Below are 25,840 nucleotides of genomic sequence, written 5' to 3' on the forward strand. Positions count from 1 at the left end.
TGTTTATAGAAATAATTATTGAATATTAGATTTATAGAAGATTTTGAGAACATCTTTATAAAATGTATTTAAACAGAATATAAATAATTTTTACAGCTGAGGAAACAAGAATAAGAGCTTTGAGAAAATTACAGAAAAATATTAAGAGAAAGGGTACTCAGACAGTAGTCAAAAGAACTGTCTCTAGGACCTAACATCACATTTAGTCAAACTTCCCTGGGTCAGGTTGCTTTCCCTAATCTGAGAACACTACAGGAATTAATCAGATTAATTGAGAAATTTGCTCAAGACAGGGGGCTAGAACTTGGATGGAGATTCAGTTCTTGAGATGCTTTGATCCCCAATGCTGTAGTGTAATCCATTTGGTCCTCATCTGTGGGCTTGAGAACCAGTTAGGCTTGGTGACATAGGAAGCGCAATGTTATTAAGACTCAGGGTTCATAGCTCAGCATCATATGGCCATCCTGCCCTGATATCATCCTGCCCTATCTAATGTGAGCAAAAAGTGGCTCCTCTTACTGCCCTCCACCTGAGCCCTGCCTCAAAACTCAGTTTGATGATCAGAGCCTGATTGTCCCCAGAACTCAGCCCAGAGTGTCACCTTGAACAGAAGATCAGCATGAACTAATTTTTATCACTTGGTCCCTTAAAATTTTATCATTTAAGAAATAACAGTAAACAAAATAAGGAAAAAAAATCAAATTAAAATAGTATACAAATTTGTAAGGTAAGAAGTGTTTCCCCTTCTTTCACTTCAGTCTCGACCACATCTTTAAAAGAATTCTTATTATTTGTTTAATATTTAACCTTTCAAATTAGATTCAGGGATAGCTTAGGCGCGCGCACACATGCACGCGCACGAACACGTACATCCCCCTTTATGGAAATTAAGATCATTTTTTAGGGAGTGTCGCTTAACAGTAATCACTAAGTCATCACATCACCAAAGCATCTCAGTTTTCATGGTTACACAGTGTTCCACTGTACAGGTACAACACATTTTATTTAAATGATCTCATGGTGGTAGTCTTTTAGGTTGTTTGGAACTTTTTCTATTATAAACAATGCTACAATATGCTTCCCTATACATATATCCTTGAGCTAGAATTTTGGAAGCTAGACTTGAAATGAAGTTATGTGCCACACTGAATGTCCATTTTAAAATTTGATAGGTGCTGCCAAATTGTCCTTCTCCTCAAATCATGTACCAATTTATACTCCCACCAGCAGTATATGAGTGTACCTCTTTTCCTACACCCTATCCAGTAATTTGCCTCCTTCTGGAAGTCTGCAAAGAAGCAATCTGTCACAAGGTGGAAGAGGCAAATGAGAATCTGTGTACATTGAATACACTTGACACCTTGTTGAATCCCAGGGCTTGTTCTGCTGATCTAGCTGCCTAAGGGGGGGTCCCCCCTCTCTCCGGGCTCCATGGGGATCCCAGCAGAGGAACAGTTGATGAGGGGCACCAGGGCACTCTCCTTCACTTTGATTTAAAGTCTGCTTCTCAGTCCACTGCTACTCAGGGATGACATGCTCTGATGGCTGATAATACGCTCTATTTGTATTCTAGCTGGATATAGGTATTAGAGCCAAGTGTTTATTCATTTCCATCAGGGAAATTCTTCAGGCACTGGGTGCTTACCTTGATCTTTAATTGCAATCACAAAATCAAAGCCCCACTGTCGTCTCAAAGGCTCACTTAGACTCTAAACTTTAGAAAATCTCTTGACCTTCATTCCAAATGTGTGGGACAGGTGGGTGCTTCTTTTACAGAACTCCCTTCCCACTGCCTTTACCCTGATTTAAAACAGAGTGCAAAGAAAGAGAAAGACAGTGCTCCCTGAAGCTCAGGACCCTTGAAAGCAACAGTAATTTGCATGAATGATGATGCCCACTTTTGTTTTTAAGACCACTTAATAGACTTCATTTCTTAAACCCAAACCACTGATTAATCTTTCCAGACTGAGTCTTTGGAAGAGAACAGCCACAAATTCATTCCAAGGACTTGGGCAATAAAAATAATGTGCAGTTCATTTTAATGGGTAGTAAAACCCCTAGGAAAAATGAATCTTTCCATGCATAGAGTAGATGTTTCCAAAGACTCATTTTTCTTTTCCTTAAAAAAAAAGAGATCTTTTTTTGTTTTTTGTAACATTGACACATATAGGTAAAAAAATCAAATAATACAGAAAAATGAAGAAAGTTCAAAAAAATCTTAATATGTGAAATTCTGAAAACAAGAAAAATGTCATTGATATTTTGGTGGAACATATTTCTATAAGTACTCCATATATATATCATATATATGCATATATATATATATATATATATATATATATATATAAATTATAATCTTTGGAATAGTTCTTTTTTCAATCAAAGATATCTACCATATTCTCATCTACATTACTGTTGTGTGTGTATGTGTGTGTGTGTAGTTTATTTTCTTTTTTCTTTTTTGGTGGTGCTAAGGATCAAACCCAGGACCTGTGCATAACAGGCAAGACTTTGCCACTGAGCTACACCCTGATCCTACATTACTGTAGCATTTATAAACATTTCATTCTATGTATGCATCACAATTTACTTAACAAGTTCTCTTATTGAGGGACAGTCAGAATTTTTCTAATTTTTTCATATATATGATTGCAAATAATATTATATGCCCATCCTTAGAACTTCCATGCAGTATAATGCAGAAAATAAAATTAATGTATTGAGAGACTTTCCACTTTTTCCAGTATTTTATTTTCTTGAGGTCCTGGTGTGTTGCCCAGGCTGGTCTTGAACTCCTGGACTCAAGTGATTCCCCAGCCTCAGTCTCTCAAGTAGCTGGGATGATAAGCAGGCACCTAGCTCCTAGCTTCTAAAGTATTCTAGAAAGGCATACAATTGTAATTTCATAGTAAATTATGAGAGTGCCTATCTTCTCATATAGGAGCAGAGCGGATACTGAGTAATAACATCAATGTTCACCTCTACCTGTTTGATAGGTGAAATAATACAGACTTTAACATGCATTTCTTTGTTAGTGAAGTTTGACCCCTTTTCTCATATTTAATAGCTTGTTTATAACCTTGGCTCATTTTTAAAAAGTGGAATATTTATTTATTAAAAGTAACTACCTGGGCTGGTAGAGTGCTTGCCTACCATTTGCAAGGCCCTGGGTTCAATCCTCAGCACTGGGGTGGAGTTAGGGTGGCTAACAAGTATTTGGCCATATATTTGAATAGACATCTTTCAAAAGAAGACATACAAATGGCCAACAGCTATATAAAAAGATGGTTAACTTTACTGACCAACAGGGAAATGCAAATCAAAATAAGACATTATCTCACTTTAGTTAGAATGACTGTTGTTAATAAAACAGGAAGTAACAAATGCTGGTGAAGCTGTGGAGAAAAGGGAACAGGAGTTCCCTCACACTGTAAATCAGTACAGCTATTGTGGAAAATAAGATGGAAGTTGCTAAAAAAACAAACCAAAAAAAAAAAAAAAAAAACTAAAAGTAGAATTACAATATGATCCTGCAATCCCACTACTGGGTATATACTCAAAGGAAATGAAATAGGTAGGCTGAAGAAACATCTATACTGCCAAGTTAATTGTAGCACTATTTCACAATAGCTAAGCCTTGGAGTCAACCTAAGTGTCCATCAATTGATGGGTGGATAAAGAAAATATGGTGCACACACACAATGGAGTACTATTCAGCCATAAAAGGATAAAATCTTGTCTGTGCAACAACATAGATAAACCCAGAGGAGACTGTTAAATGAAAAAAACTAGGCACAGAAAGACAAATACCACATGATATCACTCAAATGGGAAATCCAAAGACTGGGGAGAAGGAGGGGAGGAAGGGAAAAGGCTGGTCAATGGCTACAAAGTTATAAGTATGTAGAAAGAATAAGTTCTGGTGTCTATCTCACAGTAGGATGACTGTAGAAACAATTATGTATATTTCAAGATAGCTTGAAGAGAGGTTTTTTTAAATGAATTTAGTTAAAATTAACCAATCATATTCTAGGATTTGTATAAAAAGTAAAAAAAAAAATGTACTCTGAAAGGGGAAATGATACACACACCATGAAGATACTAAGAAGGACTAAAGAAAACTTGGGGGTAGGCGGTGAAGGGAGACAGATGGCATTCTTGGTCAAGGACACAGAAGGATCTGGGTGGCAGTTACTCAGCCAGAGGCTTTGCAGATTTTCTAATATGTTTGCTTATGCATTTTCCAAAGTCAAGGGAAAGAAGAAGGGGGAAAAATCCCAATAGGAAACATAAAAATATAACACATTTATTTTACCATTGCTTCTCCTTAAGCTTTGTGAATTGCTGAGGCTACTGAGTGCTGGGGTTATTTCAAGAGTGAGCTTGGGTGGGTACATCATTATGATTGCTAAAACCAAAATATAATTGGTCAGATTTTTTTTTTTTTACTATGATTTGGTTTCTTCTTCCTGCCCGCCTGAAGGCTTCTTGCCTAAAATCTGCCTAGAGATCAAACATGTAGTACTTTGCATAAGGGGTTGACCTAGATTTAACTTCCTGTAGAGGTTAAAGGCAAGAAACTGAACTAAAAATAACACAACTTTAAAAAAATGTTATTCCAGATTTTGATGTGCTTACTTTATAGTACTTAACAAATGTTGGTAGTTGAATAGAAAGTACTTATTCATTTGGGTTCAAACTGCTTTCAAGATTATAAGGAGGTATGTTGCCAACCCAAAAGAATGCTCTACTTTCAAGTATGTTAGGAATTTTGTTTTGTAGAGGCAAATAAATATAGTATAAATTTGGGTGAATATTTACTATGGGCCAGACACTGGTAGTGATTTATATTCAAATTTAGTTTTTGTTTTAATTAAACTTAACCATATTCTTGGATTTGGGTTTTAAAAGTGAATATAAACATATATGTGTATATATGTACACATATATATGTGTGTACACACACACACACACACACACACACACACACCTGATTTGCTTGAAGTTCCCCTCCCCAGGCCTTGAAAGAACAACCTGAGGACGCCTTAGCATGATGCTGGAGTTCCCTGTCAGGAAAGGTGTGGTCCTTTGTATAAATACTTCAGCCTCTTCTTAAGAAGTTGAAATGAACTGGGTGAATATAAGGTGTGGTTCATCCCAGCTATATATGAAGTCAATGACAGGGACTCACCCTCCAGTCAAGATCAAAGGATTATGCTCTTAAATCTCAATATTATGCATTTAAGGAAAAACAACCAGGTTTTAAAAAAAGTTATTGTTGTTATTTTAAATATGTAAGGGATGCACCTTAAAGCATACACCCAAAGAAAATAGTCTCCTTGCCTTTTCTGTACCACCTAGTCTCCCTCCTCAGAGGCAATGATCATTGTTTTGCTTATTTACCTAGAAGTACTCTAGATATTCAAACAATCGTGTTCTCTCCCTCCCTCTCTTTCTCTCCTTTCACACCCCCACCACATACACCATAACCTTCTCATGGAAATGGAAACATAACACTTAATACTATATCTTGGAGAACTGTTTTCACTTAATATTGTATCTTGGAAATTTATGCATGATTCTATTTCACTGTACTGATATGCCACATTTATTTAGTCCACTAAAAATAGTCTTTTGCCATTACAAACCAGAGGGGCAAGGATTATTCTTAAATATACATCATTTTGCATGAGTGTGGATATAGTCATTGAACCAATTATCAAGAGTGGAATTGCTGGGTCACAGGGCTCATGTACTTTTTAATCTTGAAAAATAATCAGGCTGTGTGAGTAGGCAGAACTATTCATTAGCTCTTATTTAATAAGATCAATTTGTTAAATAAATCAGAAGTATCTAGATTGGAAAGGTCTTTGAAGTTTCTTCCTGGCAATGTCTCAACTACGTACAAATTAAAAGTCTCTGGAATACATGAAAAAGATATCAGATTTAGACATGTGGGGTTCACCTGTCAAAAGCAATGTTAAGGTAAGCCTACAGGACCTTGAAGATTTTAGATGGGCAGCTGTAAGCAAGCTTGGAGGCTTTGAAGTATGTCCTACAGGAACTTTCAACATAGTGCACTGTGATATAACTTATTGTTAATTAGGCTGAATAATATGGAATTATAGATATTAGATATTTTTTTTTGTACTGGAGATTGAAACCAGGGATGCTTAATCATTGAGCAACATCCTCAACCCTTTTTATTTTTTATTTTGAGACAGGGTCTGGCTAAGTTGCTTAGGGCCTCACTAAGTTGCTGAGGCCGGCTTTGCACTTGTGATCCTTCTGCCTCAGCCTCAGGCATGCACCACCTATTAAATAATTTTTACTGACAAAATGGCAAATTTAATTTAATAGTTCAACTAATGTTAAGTCTATTTTCTGGCATTGTAGAGGGAAACTCCAGAGGGAACTGGGGAAGATTTCATAAAGAAGGAACATTTAAGATCTGGGGATCAGAGGGACCGGAGTGAAGGCTGGGAGGGTGGACACATGTCACAGGTAGGGGAGACACTAGAAAAGGGTCTGAGTCAAAGATAAAAAGTCTGAATCAAAGGAGTAGTCTTATTTCTGCAAAATTTCATGGACTCAAGCAAATCTCGTGGCTCTTTGTATGAAACAGAAAATGGAGTTTAGCCAGTGGTCGGGACAGGGAAGTGGTGGCTCACATTCCCAAGTGTATGATCTGGATTAGGGTTTTAGCCTCAAAACAGAAGCTGTTGGGGCTCAAATTTTGGTCCCTTTTGGGACTTGGTACTGAGAAGTTCAGTTGACCATTGGAGGCATCGACTTAAAAGTGGCCCTGGTGTTCATTACTCTCCATGTCTGCTGAGGGGAAGATTCTAGGGATTTCGCCACACTTGGAGAGGAGTCATCTTGGAACACTGGGATAAACATATAATGAAGAGAAGTGTGTTTTCTTGTAAAATTATAGATACAATATAGCCACATTAGAGAGTTCAGAGAGGGGAAACCCTGCCTATAATCATTACCTGAACACACACTGCTCTGAAGGTTTACATAACTCTTCCATTCCTTGCCAATTTGCTTTCACATTTTTACCATGTTGTAGTCTCAAGCTTTTCAACTTTATGTCTCCATCTTGCCAATTTTCTTTTGAAGTGGCTGCAAACAGCCAGACCCTTAAGTGGTTTTACTATAATTTACCTATTGTTCTCCCATTCTCAGAAATTTTCTGTCGCTTCCAGGTGTTTTTGTTTGTGTTTTTGTTTTTGGCACTGGGGTTGAATCCAGGGGTGCTTTATCACTGAGCTATACCCCGGTCTTTTCTGTTTTTGGGGACAGAGGCTCAAACTTTCAATCCTCTAGCCTTGGCTTTCCAAACTGCCATCCCACCCAGTAGGTTAACTCCGATTGCTATGGAGACAGGCTTTTTTTTTTTTTTTTTAAAGTTCTGGGCCTGAAAGAAGGGCAGACTTTCTTACTAAAGAAAATTACCCTGGCACATGGCTTCTCTCTGTCAGCAGAGAAATATCTCTCTCTCTCTCTCTCTCTCTCTCTCTCTCAACTAAAATTAAAGGAGACAATATTTATGGCAAAACATTGACATCAGTGATTGGCAAATAATGACTTCTGTATCAATGTGAGCTATTATTATTACTCATCAGGGTTCTTTTTCACCAACACCAGAAAAAGATCTGCAAATGAAGAACTTATTGGATCACCCACAGAGAATTGGGATCAACAAATGGGGAGGAACCCTTGGAGGACGGCAGCAGAACTGTAGCCTACATTATGCCACAGGACTTGTCTGGTTTCTGGACATCTCTGCTGACACTAGTGTCCCTGGATCTGGTTGTCATGACTGCATCTCCACTAGGAAGAATTCTAGAAAGGTCCTGTGTCTTCACATGTCTACTTAAGATTCAAATACCTGGGTGGGAAGATCAAGATGGTTGAGCTTAAGTCACCAGTCCCAAGTCATATGCATGGGTAGAGGGAGACAGAGGCCGGCCTCCCACCAAGATTCTGACGGGTGGGGGGGGCGGAACGACACTCCCAGATGAGAAGGCTGTTCAAGGGCTGAGGAGCCAGTTGGTAAATGTCTTCATTTGCTCAGACTGCTTTTCACCCCACGGGGCTCAGCCAATAAAGATTTCAACTGGACTGGTGGCCTTGGGACAAATAGCAGGTTCCGCTATTAGCATAAGTGCCCTTGGGAAATCTTCTATTTCCATTCCCCCCCCCCACCCCCTGAAAGAGTCTTTGGACAACAAAGACTCAAATGGAGACTATGACTCAGATGGATAATGGGGTTACTTTGTTTCCTTGGTTATCAGGTCCTGGTGCAATTAGCTAAATGCCTCTTTCCTTCTCCACCCCTCAAGTAGGAATTCAAGGTTGAGATGGGGTCAGGGTCAAAAATCAATGCTATGCTTCTTATGAAAGTTCGCTAATAATTAGGAATTTTAACCCAAACCCAAACACGAACAATACTGACTTAAGAACCTAGAAAAAACAAATCAACGAAAATAGATTGCAACATAATTATATAATTTACTTAAAACTCCCCAGTGGGTTCCCATTACTTTAGGCTGAAATCCCAAATCCTTTCCCTGACCTATAAGACCCTGCTTGATCCCAGACTCTACCTTCTCACTCAGGTCCTATTCTCTACCCTCCAGCCCTGGCTCTTGGCTTTCTTCTAGATCCCCCTTTCCTTGTTGCTCCTTCTGCCTGGAATGATCCCCTCTCTACCCTACAGTCTCTACCCGCCCCCCAACACCACATCCATCTAATGGTGCATTTCTGATCTCAGCTAAAATATCTACCACTTTAGAGGAACCTTCCCTGACCCCCAGAACAGGCTTATTTATATACCCCCATAGTGACCTGTCTTTTATGTCACTCATTACACCTGTGGGTGTGGGATCCTCAGTCATGCCCAATACTGTTTCCCCAGTGCCTAGCACCACAGTGCCTGGCCAAGCATGAGCACTTAATAAATATATGTGGAATTAATGGAAAGAAAGAATGATGAAACGTTAAGTGTTTACATTACACATGACCATAAGCATGCAGGTTATTCTTTTAAAAGTGCTTTCAAAGTTATTTTTGGATCTACAGAAGAGTTGCAAAGATAGTAGAGTTCTTATGAAACTTTCATCCTGTTTTCTCTAATGATAACATCTGTCAAAATCATAGCATGTTTATCACATCTAAGAAATGAACACTGGCACATTACTAATAAATTCACTACGGTCTTTATTCAAATTTTACTATTTTCTCATGAATGTCTTTTTTCTTCATCAGGGTCCAACCCACAGTCATGTTTACCATGTCACACTGGACTGTGGTGCTTTCTTGGTCTTTTTTGATTCCCACATGTCCCTCCCACCATCTCTTTAAACTTGATAATTTTGTGAAGTATTGTAGTGGTCAGCTATTCTGTGGATTGCACTTATATGGGGTTTATCTGTGTTTTCTCGCAATTCCTGGATTTATGGATCTAGGGGAAGAATACCACAGAAGCAATGTGCCCTTTTCTTCCCATCCAAGTAGAGAATACATAATGTTGATGTATCTGATTATAGGGATATTAGCATTGGTCACTTGGTCAAGGTGATGTCAACCAGGTTTGGCCATGTGAAGTCACAACTTTTCCCTTTCTGTACTCTAGTTAATAAAAGCAACTATGTTCAGCCTACACTAAGGAGAAAGAAGTTTAAGTTCCATCTCCCAAAGAAAGGAAAATCAAACAATTTATAGGCACATGTTAGAACCACCACAGCAATTTGTTTGGAGGGAAACACTTTGGGGATCTGCAACTATCCTGTCTCAAAACTTCACCCACTTAGCTTAACATTCATCAGTGGGTCTGGCCTACTGTGCAGCGATGATTATCAAAATGTTAATTGATTTTTATTTGGACAAAGAATATAAATTCTTGCTCACAATCTCTTTTAAAATTTAAAGTTTGATTTTCTTCACAATAAAAACATTTTTCCCCCCATGGCAAAGAATATCCATCTCCGAGGAATAAAGATGAAGGATTTATTTCTGACCTTTTCGAAACCTAACTTTGAAGTCAAACCATGATCTTTATATTATAATGCATTTCTAACTTTTCAGCTCAAGATATTTCTTATGAAAATGAAGACATTAGAGTTAAAAATAACAAAAGAGATGCCATTAACAAAGTGAGGTGACTAACTACAGGGCAGAAGTTAATAAGACATAGAGAACTTTATTGTGTTTACAGCTTCATCAACGTATCTCATAATTTCTGGAGGCTTATCTGTTGCTTAAAATACAAAATCACTGTCTGTATTGCATGTCATCTCTGACATCCTGAAGCACATTTCATCAACAGCTCGCCTGAGAGGGACTAGGACAATTAGAAGACCAAAGGACAGGAACTTCATGAATGGTGAAGCTCCTACACAGAGGGAGGTTGGTATTATTGTTTTTCGAATTGCTGGATGCAAAAAAAAAAAAAAAAAAAAAAAAAAAAAAAAAAAAAAAAACAACTTGGCAACACAGCATTATCTTGTTTCTTGGAGCAAAAGTGGAAAATAACTTTGTCTCCATCTGTTAGGGACACTAAAAACAGACCGACTCTTTGCTGAGTGTGTAATCTCCGTTGGAAGTGAATAGAAAGAGGTAGAAGCCACACCAGAAAGTATCCCAAGTTCTACATTTTAATAAATGGCAGGGGCTCTGGAAGAGCTTCAAAATAATAGAAAAAAAATGGTGATTTCTAAACACTAAGATAGGAGGATTCAATACTTGGAGGATAAAAATATACAGATAGGGAGCCATTCAAGGATCAAGAGAAAGGTTCTTCTGTAACTTAAAAAATATTTTTTAAAAATTAAAATACTTCTCTCCCCAGTGACAATACCATGGAACCTTGACTCTTGACTCTCTGCTGTACCTTGTGTTCCAGATGACTTGTAAAGCAATGATTTATTGGTCCGGGAGCCAGTGAGCTTGGGAGCAGTTCAATAAGACAGTGTGGTCTATGGGTCCTGAATCATTATTCTACCTGGCAACCTTCTGACAGCTGCTGGATCTTGGAGGGGCCAGGAGGAAATGATGTTGATTTATAGAGGAGTGGAATTATTTGTCAATGAAAATAGAACTGTGCTGCTTCCAGGCTCAGACAACTGTCAGAAAAAAAAGATTGGCCTTTACTGACAATTTAATGTAGACCAACACTGGGGGAAAGGAACACAACCTGGCATGTTATTAAAACCTTGAACTTTTTGTTAAAGGTTTTACTATAGCTCTGTTGATACACTTTTCTAAATGATCACACAGTTTTATTTGTTCTTTATAACAATAGTGTATATTCAGCACATTTTCATTTTGAAAGATGAAGAAACTGAGACTCAGACTTTAAAGAACTTGGGTAAGCCAGGCATGGTGGCACATGCCTATAATCTCAGTGGCTCAGGAGGCTGAGGCAGGAGGATCGCAAATTCAAAGCCAGCTTCAGCAAAAGTAAGGCACTAAGCAACTCCTTGAGACCCTGTCTCTAAATGAAATATAAAAAAGGCCTGGGGATGTGGCTCAGTGGTCAAGTGCCCCTGAGTTCAATCCCTGGTACCAAGAAAACAAAACAAAACAAAACAAAAACTTGGGTAAGGTTAGGTAGTCACATAATTAGTAGCTATATATTGAACCTGGCCCCTCACTCAGTCTTTCCACTGCACTGGCCCCACTGGATAAAGTTTTGTGCTGCTAGCCTCCTCTGACCCGTTGCACAATAACGGAGGCATGTGCACCATGGAAGTTGTCAGGATCAATCAAAAGCAATTCTATTTTCTCTACATTAAGCATCAAAAAATTAAAAGTCATCCAGGCTTGAATCTTGGATAGACAGGTAATAAACCGTGATCACTCTTAGGTAGAGCCCCCCCAGGAAGAAGCTCTCAACTCTGGAAGGCAGACACATGAATAAATAGTCAAAATCCCATCATAAGAATCATTCTGCCTAGAATTTGGGAAGGAGCTGTTCAGAGAAAATCGGGACGATTCTCCAGTGGACTCCAGAGCCCAGAGGTTCAAAGCCAGAGCTGGGAGAGCTTTAAGCTTGGGAGGAGATTTAAACCATCAGAGAATGTAATTACCTGAGTAGGAAGTGGGCTGCAAAAATTCCCATTCTCCAAGGGTATGCACTCTTTGGTTACTAAAAAGGCATTTGCTTTCAAAGAGTTCAGTACAATAAATGGATTTTCTCATCCTTGAAGTGGATTTTAAAATCCAATAGTTGGCTGCAATTTTTTAAAATCCTACTATTAGGGAGATATACATATATATATATTTCCCTAATAGTAGGATTTATAAAATATATGTCATATAAAATATATGTCAATGGTCTCTTGTACAAATAAATTAATGTTACACAGAACTAGTATACAAGGCACTATTTCATTTTAATTAAGCCTGAAATCTGAATTTGCTTGTAAGTACAGATAATGAAAATATTTGTACAATTCCAATCAGATGTGGTTCTTATTATGAATTGGAATTGGTGGACAGATTAAGTGATGTAATAAAATGCCTGTGGTTTTTTTATATCCAAACATTCAATATTTATGATGTTGGCCTCTCAAGTGTTTCCCACTGTGCAAAGTAGCTTTATTTATTGAAGGCCTTTGTTGGAGATGAAGCTGAGATACTGACAAAGTACATGACTTGTTTTAAAAATGTGAACATTTAATATCCCGAAGTAATAAATAAATTTGATATTAGGGACCAGCTAAGCAAGTTCGAGAGACCTGGACAAGGCTTTTGAGACCTGAAAGTCACTATCTCACTTTATGCTAAGTGTCTTAGTAACATTTGCTCATTGCACCTTGTTTTAGATTCTTCCCTTTAGGCAATCACCATTCCCTAGGAGATTGCTAAGGAAATCCCTGTGAGTCAGTAGAGACCATCTGACCCTCTGACTGGAATTCCCTGGGAAGGGAAAAGCCAAGATGGGCTAAGCCCTTTGTTAGGATTCTTAGGGTGCTCAGGTCTTTCCCCAGCAGTGGGAGAACTTGGAACCAGTACATTCTCTCTGAGTCCTTGCTTTTCTCCTCTTGCACAAGGTGGGCATTCAATTACCAAAAAAAAAAAAAAAAAAAAAAAGAAGAAGAAGAAGATATTGGAGGAAAACACAACAGTGAACATTGCTGAGTAATTTGGGGAGTTTTAAAAGAAGTCAATAGATGAGAACATGAGGATTTCAATACAAATGGAAAATGTATCCTGTAATATTCACATTATTGTCTTTGAGCCCTATTTGAGTCTCTATCATCAGGATTTATTGGGTACTTCAGCCCTAAGAGAAACAGGGGAAGCCTTGGACCCTGTACTCAGAGCAGATCTGGGAAGCCCTTGTTAGCCAGCAGTCCTTGGATGCTCTGCAGAATCACACACTGCCCTGTAGTGTGAGACTACTCATGTCACCAGTTTATTCTGAGAAGCCACTCAGGGCAAGCATGACTCCATATTTCTGGTCATGATACATTTGGAAGCCATGGAAATGGGGTTCAAATGTAAAGGTCCCTATTAAATTCAATTTTATGAAAGTATCCAAGAAAAATAATTTTTAACAAGTTTTACCTTAAAAAAAAATTTCCCTCTGCTTCCTGAGACTTGCTCAAATGGGTTTCAGAAATCTCATAGACAGGCTGGGGGTGTAGCTCAGTAGAAGAGCAATGGTCCAGCATGCAAGATGCCCTGGGTTTCACCCCTGATGTTGCTAGGAAGAGAGGAAAGAAGGAAGGAAGGAAGGAAGGAAGGAAGGAAGGAAGGAAGGAAGGAAGGAAGGAAGGAAGGAAGGAAGGAAACTTGGAGAGATTTTTGCCCATCTCTCACATGATAGTAGAGAAGCATGTTTCTTCTTGTCCTTTGCAAATAATGACCAACAAGCTAGCTGTGTTTCCAATCAGCTCTGATTTTGCATTTTCAGAAGCATAAAGCAAAACAACTCATTTCCTTTTACAGAAGTGCAATCCCCTAAGGTTGTCCCTTAAAAGCTGTTTTGATCCGTGGATGTTTTGCTGCCAAATTCTCAAACTCCCAAACTACCATTATGCATTTTCTCTTGGACAGGGAATTTTAGGATCATCCCGCCTGACCCCATAATAAAGCCATTTATTTCTCTCTGAGATGGAAGATTCATTTATTTTTTCCTTGTTTCTCCTTGGCAATTATCTCTATTACTACCCATAATCTGCCCAATCTTTTTCAATAACATCCTGTGATTAAAGCCAATTGGCTCATGTTGAAAGCTAGAGGAAAGTTAACCAGGCATAGAAATATCACCCTTGGTTTCAAGAAGGCCAACTTTCTGTAGGCTTGTGCTTAAGAGATTTTTGATGGGGAAGAGTGAATGTTGACCTGACATTAACATTTAGTACTGTTGTAAAAAAAAAAATTACATGCTCAAAATAGGGCTGAGTAACATATGGTAGTTCCTTACGGCAGACCAAAGGACAGATTTGCCTGTAAATGAGGTCAAAGGATGTCTTGTTTATTTTATTTTATTTTATTTATTTTTGGATACTGGGGAATTGAGCCCAGGGGGGCTTTACAACTGAGCCACATCTTTATCCCTTTTATTTTTTATTTTGAGACAGGGTCTTACTAAGCTGCTTAGGGCCTCTCTAAGTTGCTAAAGCTGGCCTTGAACTTGCAATCTGGGATTACAGGCATAAGCCCACAACTGACTTGTTGATTCTAAAATATTGTCCCAATTATACTAGCCAGCATTTCGGAAGATGAGAAACCAAAGAATTTTAATAATAACAACGTTTGTAATAGTAGTAGTAGTAGTAATGGCCACCAACTCTGTAGCTGAGTTGTTTTCATTTATTAGCTCATTTTATTCTTTCTATTACCCTAATCCAGGCATTACTATGCTTGTTTTATAGAGAGGTTAAGTGGTTTGTTCAAGTTTATCCAACTAGGAAGCAGCATAGCAAGGATTTGAACTTGAGTGTGAATGCCTGATTGTGCTTGACATAGTGGGGAAGTATGAGAGAAGCACAAACATTTTCTTGCCCTTGAGTTAATAGTCTGTTTGGGATAGGCAAGAGTTCAGGAACTTTTAAAAAGCAATGAACACACAAGGGCAGTGGTGCATGCCTGCAATCCTAGCAACTCAGGAGGCTGAAGTAGGAGGATCACAGCCTCAGCAACTTAGTGAGGCCCTAAGCAACTTAGCAAGATCCTGTCTCAAAATAAAAAAATAAGATGTGGCTCAGTGGTAAAGCACCCCTAGCTTCAATCTCCAGTACCAAGAAGAAGAAGAACAATCATATGCAATTAGAACCCCTAAGTACATAATCCACTGTTACTAAATAATATATACATACATTTTACATTATATGGTCACTGTTCAAATTACTAGTGTGCCTGTGTCTTCTAATTGGATCTGTGCCAAGAGGTACACACTCTCTGAGATACAACAAGGTATTTGGGGGCCTGGGGCCACTGCTTCTAAGCTGTCAAACCTTGAGCGAATCACTTCTTAGCCAATTTCCTCATTTAAAAAGATGTGAACAGAACCTAGCTCAAAGAAGCGTGGGCAGAAAAAAAATGATATTCTCTGAGGAAAGTAGATTCTGTACAATAAGATTTTTAGCAATAAAAAAACAGCAGTAATGTAGACGTTCAGAAACAGTGCTATTGAAATTCACAGTGGGTAAATTCTACCATTTTTACATATGTATCATATATAATGGTGGGATTTGTTATCTCGCAAATTCCACTTTTTAATGTTTTTTTAAAATAAATACTACTTCCTGTAGGTATTTTTAAAAATAGATTGACTCCTGTAAAGTACTAAAGTATAAAACTGTGGTTAAATATTCACACCTTAAAATGAATTAATCTATAAGGTAATTTTCAAACAGGAAATGTCCAGATGTCTTGAGACGCCTAGGGTAGGGAATATGCTGGAAGTTAGGGGAGGCAAGTAAGGAAAATGAGTAGACATAGGACACAAGTTTTCTAATTCTGATGAGAGTCAGCACTTACATTGACTATGCAAAATAAATATTTTTTAAACTCTCACAGATCTAGGAATTAAAGCAAAATCTACCTAAAATCAGTAGATTTGGATGATGATATCATATAGAGCTTAAAATTGTAGGATCTGAATATTTTGTTCTCATTTCTTCATTACCAATAAGGATTTCAACAACTGTAGCTTGCTACAGTCACACAGTGGGCAGAGTATATGCCTCTACTGCATGTCTTTAGGTTTGGTGCTATGATTCCTTTTGGCCAAACAAGACCCAGGCAAAGCCTTGACGTAAACATGTGAAATCAGAGTGTTTGGGGAGGGAGGAAAAGTGGACTTAGAGGTGTGGTCAGCCTTCTTGAACTTGAACTTACGTGCTCCAATCAATTTTCTATAATAAAAAAGGTAGGATGAAGACTTCACAAGAATTTGTTGGGAAACTCAGTTTATATTTTATACTGTCTGAAAAGAATATGGAGTGAAGTTCTGGTATCATTTTCTTTCTTTCTTTTTTTTTTTTAGTCCTTTCTTCAGAGCACTGGGCTTTCAAACCCAGCTACACACAGATCATCTCTTTCATGGAACCCACTCACAGAAATAACAACGGGTATCTAGGTTGGGGCCTAGTGGCTAGTTGTTGTTGTTTTATTTGTTTGTTTTTAAGCCCCAAAGATAATCATGATGTATACCAAATTGAGAACCACTGCTTTAGAGAATACACATCCACACACCCACACACACGTATATAATTTTTTTTTAGTCATCAATGGACCTTTATTTTATTTATTTATATGCAGTGCTGAGAATTGAACCCAGTGCCTCACATATGGTAGGCTAGTGCTGTACCACAACCCCGGCCCCCTTTAGAGAATATTTTGCTGTCCCAAATGTGTAGTTTTACACCCATTTTCTCCTTCTGCATCAGATCATTCAAGGAGCCCATCCCTTTCTCCCTGCAATGCTGATGTCTCTCCCGTCACAAAGACTGCTCACTGTAACATCTCCCGCACCAGAGGAAACCTTCAAGTGATGCTGTAAAAGTTGAAAAGCAGGAAATGCAGTTAGTATGGAAAATGACACCCTCCTAGAAGAGGAGGGAATTACAGTCTGAAAAGGGAGCTCAGTCACACACACACAGGGCTATACTTATTCTATAAACTGCCAGTTTTATTAATATAGCATTTTAAAACAGTGTGGTCAATGTGGTCCTCAGCTCCCTATTCACCTGCCTGTGCTCTGCTTTCAACTTTCTTAAAGAAATATTTTTTTTGGGGAAAATAAGGGCATTCAATTGCCCACATCATAGGAGGAACCTCTCACCTGCTCAGATACCTGCCCAGGTGAAAGGATGTGGTTTACAGGTTAAAAAACAAAATGAAACAAAACAAAACAAAAAAGTGGTGAATAAGGTCATGTACTCCCTTTATTGTACCCTATGAAGGCAACCTAAGGAAGCAGCCCGTCAGACATGTATACATGCATCAGATTGCTGGCTTGTTGGCATTAATATTCCCACTCTATTTATTTGTTTTTTTAATATTTATTTTTTCAGTTTTAGGTGGACACAATATCTTTATTTTACATTTATGGTGCTGAGGATCGAACTCAGTGCCTCATGCCTGGTAGGCGAGCACTCTACCACTGAGCCCCAATCCCAACCCCAATATTCCCATTTTTTTCATTATGAGAAACAGGAGGTTGACTTGGGATTTTGATGTACTTCATCCCATATCGCTCACTGTTTTTTCCCCCTCCCAGGACTTTGTAGGCTTAGAGTTCCATAATGTTTTACCCTTCTCCGCATCCTCTTCCTCCATTCTTATTCTCTCTCCTTTATCAGTGGTCACTAGAGTCAGAATATTCCCGTTGCACTCCAACAGTTCTCTTTCACTCACTGAGCCTTAAGTTTCTCATATCATTTTCCAGAGCTAAAAAAAAAAAAAAAAAAAAAAAAAAAAAGTGGCATCCATGATACCTGTACCTCTTATAGGTTTATTAGGAGAATTAAATGAAATAATGGCTGTGAAAGGACTTCTTTGTAAGTCTAAGTCTGTTCCCCAGTCTTGATGGCAGATCTGCCAGGCCTGTGGGAAAAGTGGGAAGCTGTGAAAATAGTCAATCTTGATTTTTATTCTGTGCTTTTAAAACTAACAGGGACACAACAAAGAGCAGTGTTATGCCAATATTGAGAAAACCATATGTCCAACTTATGTTGAATGTTAGAGAAAGATATTAATTAAAAACCACAAGGAAAAATTTAAAAATTTCTGCATATGGAAGTTTTTTTTTTTTTGTTGTTCAGAATTGGATGATTATTTAATTCAGAATTGAAGTAAAAGTACAAATTCTATAAATATTTTAATTTCAAATATGGGTTAATAAGAACAGAGAGTAAACTCTTTGGCACCTATTTCTGGATTCTTTCCAATATTTCCCAACTTATCCATTTCACAAGGAGTTATGACCTACAGAGGTGTTTTTGAAAAGCACATGCTAAGACCACCAACACAAATATTCATAGGCAATTGGTAAAGGTCAACCGCCACTAAAACTCTTCCTCTCTTCCTTTATCTCCCTTTGGGATAGTTTCCTTTAAGGTCACTTTGCAGTTGGCAAGATGTCCCTGGTAACAGTAGACAATGCTTTTTGAATGCTTCCCATGTTCTAGCCACTGTGCATTACCCTGTATCTCATCCAACCCTCACACATGACCACTAGGCAGAGGTGGCAGGCTGAAAATAGACACCCCCACCTCCACAGTCAAAATATATACTGGAACCTTATAAATCTTCTTTTATAGACAGAAAAAAATGGTCTTTGAAGATGGGGAAATTAATCTGTATTACACAGGTGGGACTGAAATACAATCATTATGAATCTCTATAAGAAGGAAGTAGAAAACATTCAGTATACAGAAGAGAAGGTGATGTGACCAAGGAGGCAGAAATTGGAATAATGAGACCATGGGCTAAGGAATGTATAGTGACCAGAAATTGGAATAAGCAAGTAGCGGTTTCTCCCCAGAGACTCTGGAGGGACTCAGGTCTTGTTTACATCTTGATTTCAGCCCCATGAAATTGACTTTGGACTCTAAACTGCAGAATTGTGAAAAAATAAATTTCTATCATTTTAAGCCACCAGGTTTGAATTTTTTTTAAAGCAGTGATAATAGGAAATGACTACAGCATACATTAATATTGTCTTTATAGCTATTTACACAAGGAGAAACCTAATCAGGGGAAACCATGTTTAAGGACAGACAAGAAACTGAACCAAAGTCACAAGTAGCAAAGTGAAAAATTTGGACCCTGGAAGTCAAACTCCAGAGTCAGCACAATGAACCAGCCAACCTGACCCTTGGCAGCCTATAATAACTCCGGTGGATGCTTGCCCAGTCTGGGGCACCTGCCACGATCCTGCACAGTACCAAAGCTGTCTTCCTAAACAGTCATTTTTTAAGACCATGGGGATACAGAAGAGTTCAGCAGTTCTTTTTGAAACAGCTCAGCATTTGGGTTCTAGAGAATCAAATCACCACCTCACTTTCCTCCCCACCTCTGTGGCCTGAATATTTGTGTCCTCCCAACATTTATGTGTTGAGAGCCAATTTTTAATGTGATGTTAACAGGGGGATCCTTGGGAGGCAATTAGATCATGCATGTTGGATCCTCGCGAACAGGATCAGTGCCCTCAGAAAAGAGGCACAGAGAGGTGTATCGCTTCTTCCACCCTGTGAGGACACAGAGAGAACCTGCCATCCGCTATCCAGGTAAAGACCTTCATCAGGTAGAATCTCCCAGTGCCTTGTTCTCGGTCTTCCCAATCTCCAACACTATACGAAATAAATTTCTGTTGATTATAAGCTTCTAAATCTATGGCATTATAGTAGCTCTCCTGAATTAAGATACCATCCCTTCAGTTCCCAGCAAACATAGCTCTAGACCCATTTAGAATGGGGAGGGCTTGTTGGGGGTAACAGTGGAAACTGAGTCGGCAGAAATTCACACTTCTGGTTACACCATTGGATTTGATTACCATTTATTGTTAAGAACTGTAATTACATACACATGGATTTGAATAATTTCTTGGCCTAAACTACAATTCCAGTTTCTCCTGAGGCAAGAGAAGCAGTGCGATTGTTATAAACAGGTGTATATTCATGCATTACATATACTACATTGGTATACTTACCCACTGGAGCTCATGAGTAAAGTTTCTAATAATGGACAGTGTCTACCTGTTTAGCTCCTACCATTTGTGTGATAGTGTCTTAACACACATCCTCATTTACTTTAATTTTCAAAATAATCTTGTGAAATAGTACTGTCTTTTCTTTACAGATTTCAAATTTCCTAAGATCATCAAAGTAGAGGGTATTTAAACTCAAATCTACCCTGCAAGCCTTGTGCTTTTCTACTCAAATTTTCTGCCTATCTTGCTTTCTTACAGGAGATATTTATTAGAAGCACTCTCTCTCTCTCTCTCTCTCTCTCTCTCTCTCTCTCTCTCTCTCTCTGTAAAGACTATCATGTAATTAATATAAAAAGTGAGTTCCATGTGGTGGCACACACCTATAATCCCAGCTACTCAGGCCAAGGCAGGAGGATTGCAAGTTCAAGGCTAGCCTGGGTAACTTAGTGACACCCTGTTTCAAAATTTTTAAAAAAGGGGCTTGGGATATAGTTCAGTGGTAGAGCATCTCTGGATTCAATCCCTAGTACCACAAGAAAGACTACTCCATTCACAATAGCCTCAAAAAATAAAGTAAAATACTTGGGAATCAATCCTCTACAATGAAAACTACAAAACACTAAAGAAAGAAATTAAAGAAGACCTTAGGAGCTGTAAAGAGCTCCCTTGTTCTTGGATAGGCAGGATTAATATTGTCAAAATGGCCATACTACAAAAGCTTGATACAGATTTAATGCAATTTCAATTAAAATCCCAATGACATTCCTCATAGAAAAAGCAATCATGAAATTTATTTAGAAAAATAAGAGACCCAGAAGAGCCAAAGCAATCCTTAACAAGAAGAGTGAAGCAGGAGGTATCACAATACCAGAGCTTAAACTATACTACAAAGCTATGGTAACAAAAACAACATGGTATTGGCACCAAAATAGATGTATAGGCCAATGGTACAGAATAGAAGACACAGAGACAAATGCACAGAAATATGGTTTTCTCATATTAGACAAAGGCACCAAAAACAAACATTGGAGATACCCTCTTCAACAAATTATGTTGGGAAAACTGGAAATCCATATGGAGCAAAATGAAATTAAATTCTTCTCTCTCACCCTGCACAAAACTCAACACAAAGTGGACCAAGGACCTCGGAATTAGACCAGAGACTCTGAGCCTAATAGAAGGAAAAGTAGGCCCAAGTCTTCATCATGTCAGCTTAGGACCTGACTTCCTTAACAAGAATTCTCAAGTGCAAGAAATAAAATCAAGAATCAATAAATGGAATGGATTCAAACTAAAAAGCTTCTTTTCAGCAAACACTCAATAATGTGAAGAGAGAGCCTACAGAATGGGAGAAAATCTTTACCACATACACATCAGATAGAGCACTAATCTCCAGGATACATAAAGGATTCAACAACTTAACAGCAAAAAAACCCAATCAATAAATGGGCTAAGGAACTAGACATTTCTCAGAAGATGATATACAATTGCTCAACAAATATATGAAAAAAGTTTTCAACATCTGTAGCAATTAGAGAAATGCAAATCAAAACTACTCTAAGATTTTATCTCACTTCAGTCAGAATGGGCAATCAACAATAAGTGTTGGTGAGGATGTGGAGGAAAAGGTACACTCATTCATAGCTGGAAGGACTGCAAATTGGTGTGACTACTATGGAAAACAATATGGAGATTCCTTAGAAAACTTAGAATGGAACTACCATTTGACCCAACTATCCCACTCCTTGTTTTATACCCAAAGGACTTAAAATCAGCATACTACAGTGATGCAGCCACATCGATGGCTTCCTTAACAATAGCAGGTAAATTCACAGTAGCTAAACTGTGGAACCAATCTAGATGCCCTTCAGTAGATGAATGGATAAAGAAAATGTGATATATATATATATATATATATATATCAGGGTCAGTGTTTGAGGCTGAAACTTTTGGTTGACAGTTTGTACGCTTTGGTCAGATTTGGAGAAGCCACCTGACTTTAAGCTTAGTTGGAGACAGGCCAAGCTTCTGAGAGCATACAAGACCCTTCCCAATATGTCAAGAGCTTTGTAATGTTTTGAACAACTAATAATAATAAAAAAAATAAACTTGAGCTACTAAAAAAAAAATTATATGATACATAAAAAAAAAAAAAAAGACCCTTCCCAGTTTGGCCATTGCCTACTTTCTTGGCTCATACGCCCTTGTCCATCTCCCTTCCACACTCCCATCCTCGGCACATTCACCAATGCTTCAGCCATAAAAATGTCACAACTTTCCCCAAACATGCCTGATCTTTCACATGCCAGCGCCTCATCTCACTTTTGTCTTTGCCTGGGTTTCTTTTTTCCTTCCTTCCTTCCTTCCCTCCGTCCCTCCCCCCCCCCTCTCTCTTTTTCTTTCTTTCTTATCCTTTAGGCAAAAACCTGCTTTTCTTTCAAAGTTTGATACTTGGTTACTCAAAATTTCTCCCCTGACCTTCTCTCTACACCCTCACTTCCATAACCCCCTTTCGTCTTTTTCCTACTATGGAGGATAGAAAGACAAAGCTACATTCTCAGAAGTGCTTGCAGTATGCTTTTGTGACCAAGGTGCCATCAAATGCTCTGTTCATCTGATGTATTGAAGTAGATGTGAGAGACAAAGAAAGAGGTCACTTAGGAGAGGTCCTGGCAAGCATGATGGTAAAGCCATTGGTTGTTCTGGGATAGATTATGACTTTGCTAGTGTTCAGTCTCTGGAATCACAGTGACAGAAGGTGTAGAAGTGCGGATACTTCTGGGATACTCCTGCACTGTGGGTGATAAGACTTTTTTTTTTTTTTTGCCTGAGTGTAGAGAATCCCAGTTTGACTCTTCTGAAAATTCTATAAGCTGCCTAAAATCCTCTAGCAAATCTAGTACTTTAACTACAGAGGATTCTGTTGTCTGCAACTAAAACTCCTTATGAAAGCAGTCATCCCTTGGTATCCATAGGGAATCGGTTCCAGGAGCTCCTGCAGACACCCAAATCTGAGGATACTTAAATTCCTTATAGAAAATGATGTAGTATTTGCAGATGACCTATGTATGTCTTCCTGTATATTTTAAGTCATCTCTAGATTACTTAGAATACCAATATGATGTAAATAGTTATTGTACTGGTTGTTTAGCGAATCATGACAAGTTGCAATTTTTTTGTGAATTTTTTTTTTTATCATCAGTTGGTTGAATCCATCTTTAGCCTGCAACCCGTGCTGGCTTCATAAAAGAAGTTTTGAATCCTGAGAAACCGCTAGGGAGTTTTTAATTAAAGAGACGAGACTCTAATTACCTTTAAAACCAGCTCCAGGACGGCTCCTCCCAGCTCCAGCCTCCAGCCACCTAATACTGAAGGTTTACTGAAGAGGCTAGCGAGAGAGAGAACACACCAGGGAGTGGACTTTTATTGGGAAACAAAAAATTCTGGGGAAAATCCCAACCAATGAAGATTAAGGGGGGCAGCATCCCAAGGTCAGGGGCGACAACTGGGTCTTCAGGGCAGTGGCCAGACACGCCTCTGCATGGACAAGTCCTTGGACCTGGAGAAGGGTGGGGAAAGCTCTGACACAGCTGTGTCTAAGCGCCTCTCGCCCAGCCAGGGAGGTAACTCATTTCACGTGCGAGGATGGCCTCCCACAGAATCCATCGTTGCAGAACTTGCAGATGAAGAATCCATAGATATGGAAGACCAACTATACTGCACCCCGCCAGGTTCTAGATCTCAATAAGCTTTGGGGTTTGAGTGCTCTGGATATGGTAAGTGCTCAATAAATGGATGAATAAGTGGATAATTGGATGAGTCTCAAAGGGAAGTCTCTAATTCTCTAGGCTTCAAGGCAGGCATGGGAAAACTCCTGATGACAGTAACAGGAATTGAGTTTGGCGAGCCAGGGGTGAACCCAATAGACACAGAGGCAAAGTAACCTTCACAACCACTAGACAGAGCATAGTGCTGCTTTTACTACAGTGTAGGGTCATGCTGTGCCCACATGCCCTGTGTTGATTCAATATCTCCAGCAGAAAAATATCTGGTTAATTTCAAAGAAAATAGGTCAACTTGATGCTTGGTGTAGTGCTGACTAAACGTGCAGTGAACTGACAGAATCGTATTGAATGGCTGGGCTCATGGCGCATCGGTATGCACTCCCAGAAACTGAGCCATGTAGAAGGGTGTGAATTGGAGATGAGATTGGGTCTGAGTTCACTACTGGGATAGGGATGCTGAGGCTTGGCGTGATGGGAGGAAATAAAAGCAAATGTGGCTTTCCCATTTAGTTGTTGTTTTCCTTTTTATTTTCTATGCCAAGTAGATTGATATTCATAATTGTGCATTGAAGGTAATTTATGTGAATGTGTGGCCACAAAGAGTGTTAGTGTCATGCCTACTCTATAACACCAGTCATTTAATTTTGGGCCCCTCTTGGCCCCAATGTTCAGATGGGCCTCAGGACAGGTAGGTCAAGCAGAGAATCAGTGGAGAGTCCCTGAGGCTAATGGTCAATGGGATGGTTCAGATCACTGTGGCCACAATCAACAATTTTCATCTAAAATCCTTGAGTTAAGTCTTCAATTTATTAGGGTTTTGTGAGAACAAGTTACTCTCCCCATGGAAAAAGAAATTTTAGTCTTAATAAAAAGCTAACTTACACATAGCATGGTAAACAGATATAAATTCAATCTTGATCTAATCTACCATCTCCAGGAGTCGTCTGTCACAACTCTGGAAGTTTCAGAAGGTCTGTTTGTATTCTGATGTGGAGGGGAAAGAAGAAAAGGTGATTGGGAGTTGGAGAACTCAGCTGGCTGGGTGCCTTGACCAGAGGTTTTCCACCTATAAAGCGTAACAGAATCATCTGTAAAACACTCAAAAAATTCATATGCCCCTGGATCACTCACAAAGGAATCCAGTAGTTTTGAGATGGAGTCTTGTGGGAAAAAAACAAACAAACAAACACCTCATGAATATTTTTGATGTGTCCCTGTTGACTGAGGACCATTGATTGATATACTGATCTCAGACTGAATTTTGATCACTATCCATTGGGGAGGAGCATCATTATGGACCAAGCTATGCAGAGGAGTCCTGTTGAACATGCAATTCAGAGGAAGCAGTTGCATTATGATGCAAGACCCCTAAGAGCAGGTAGATTCCAGAGAACACAGTTCAACCATTGGGAAGGTTGCTGAGCCTTAGTCCCTGCTTGGATTCATATTGAGGCTCTTGGTCTCCAGGAGAAATCCAAAGTAGGGTAGGAAACCTGGGACCCAAGTCCGCTCAGCTTGTCCCTCATCCTTGGTTAATCCCACCAGAGACTAACCACTCTGGCTACTGTAGCTGGGGTCCTGCAGTTAGACTGAAGAGTATTCTAGAATTTGAGGGGAACACGTGGGGAAGGGGTCATCAATGTCCGCCTTGTCAGAAATGACTGGGAACGTGGAAGGGCTTGAGGTCAGACCCACCTAGGGAAGATGAAGAAGGGGGAGAAGGTCCTAAGGCCAGTATTCACACCGATTATGAACCGCTGGCCCAGGATGGCTTGGTTACTGCCGCAGTCAGCACAGGTCTTGTTCCTGCAGGTTCCCTATACGACCTGGAGTTTGATCTAGACCATTCATGTAGAAGCCCATGTGCTTCTGGGAG

Source organism: Callospermophilus lateralis, chromosome 2 (genome assembly GCF_048772815.1).
Source record: "Callospermophilus lateralis isolate mCalLat2 chromosome 2, mCalLat2.hap1, whole genome shotgun sequence".
Lineage (NCBI taxonomy): Eukaryota > Metazoa > Chordata > Mammalia > Rodentia > Sciuridae > Callospermophilus > Callospermophilus lateralis.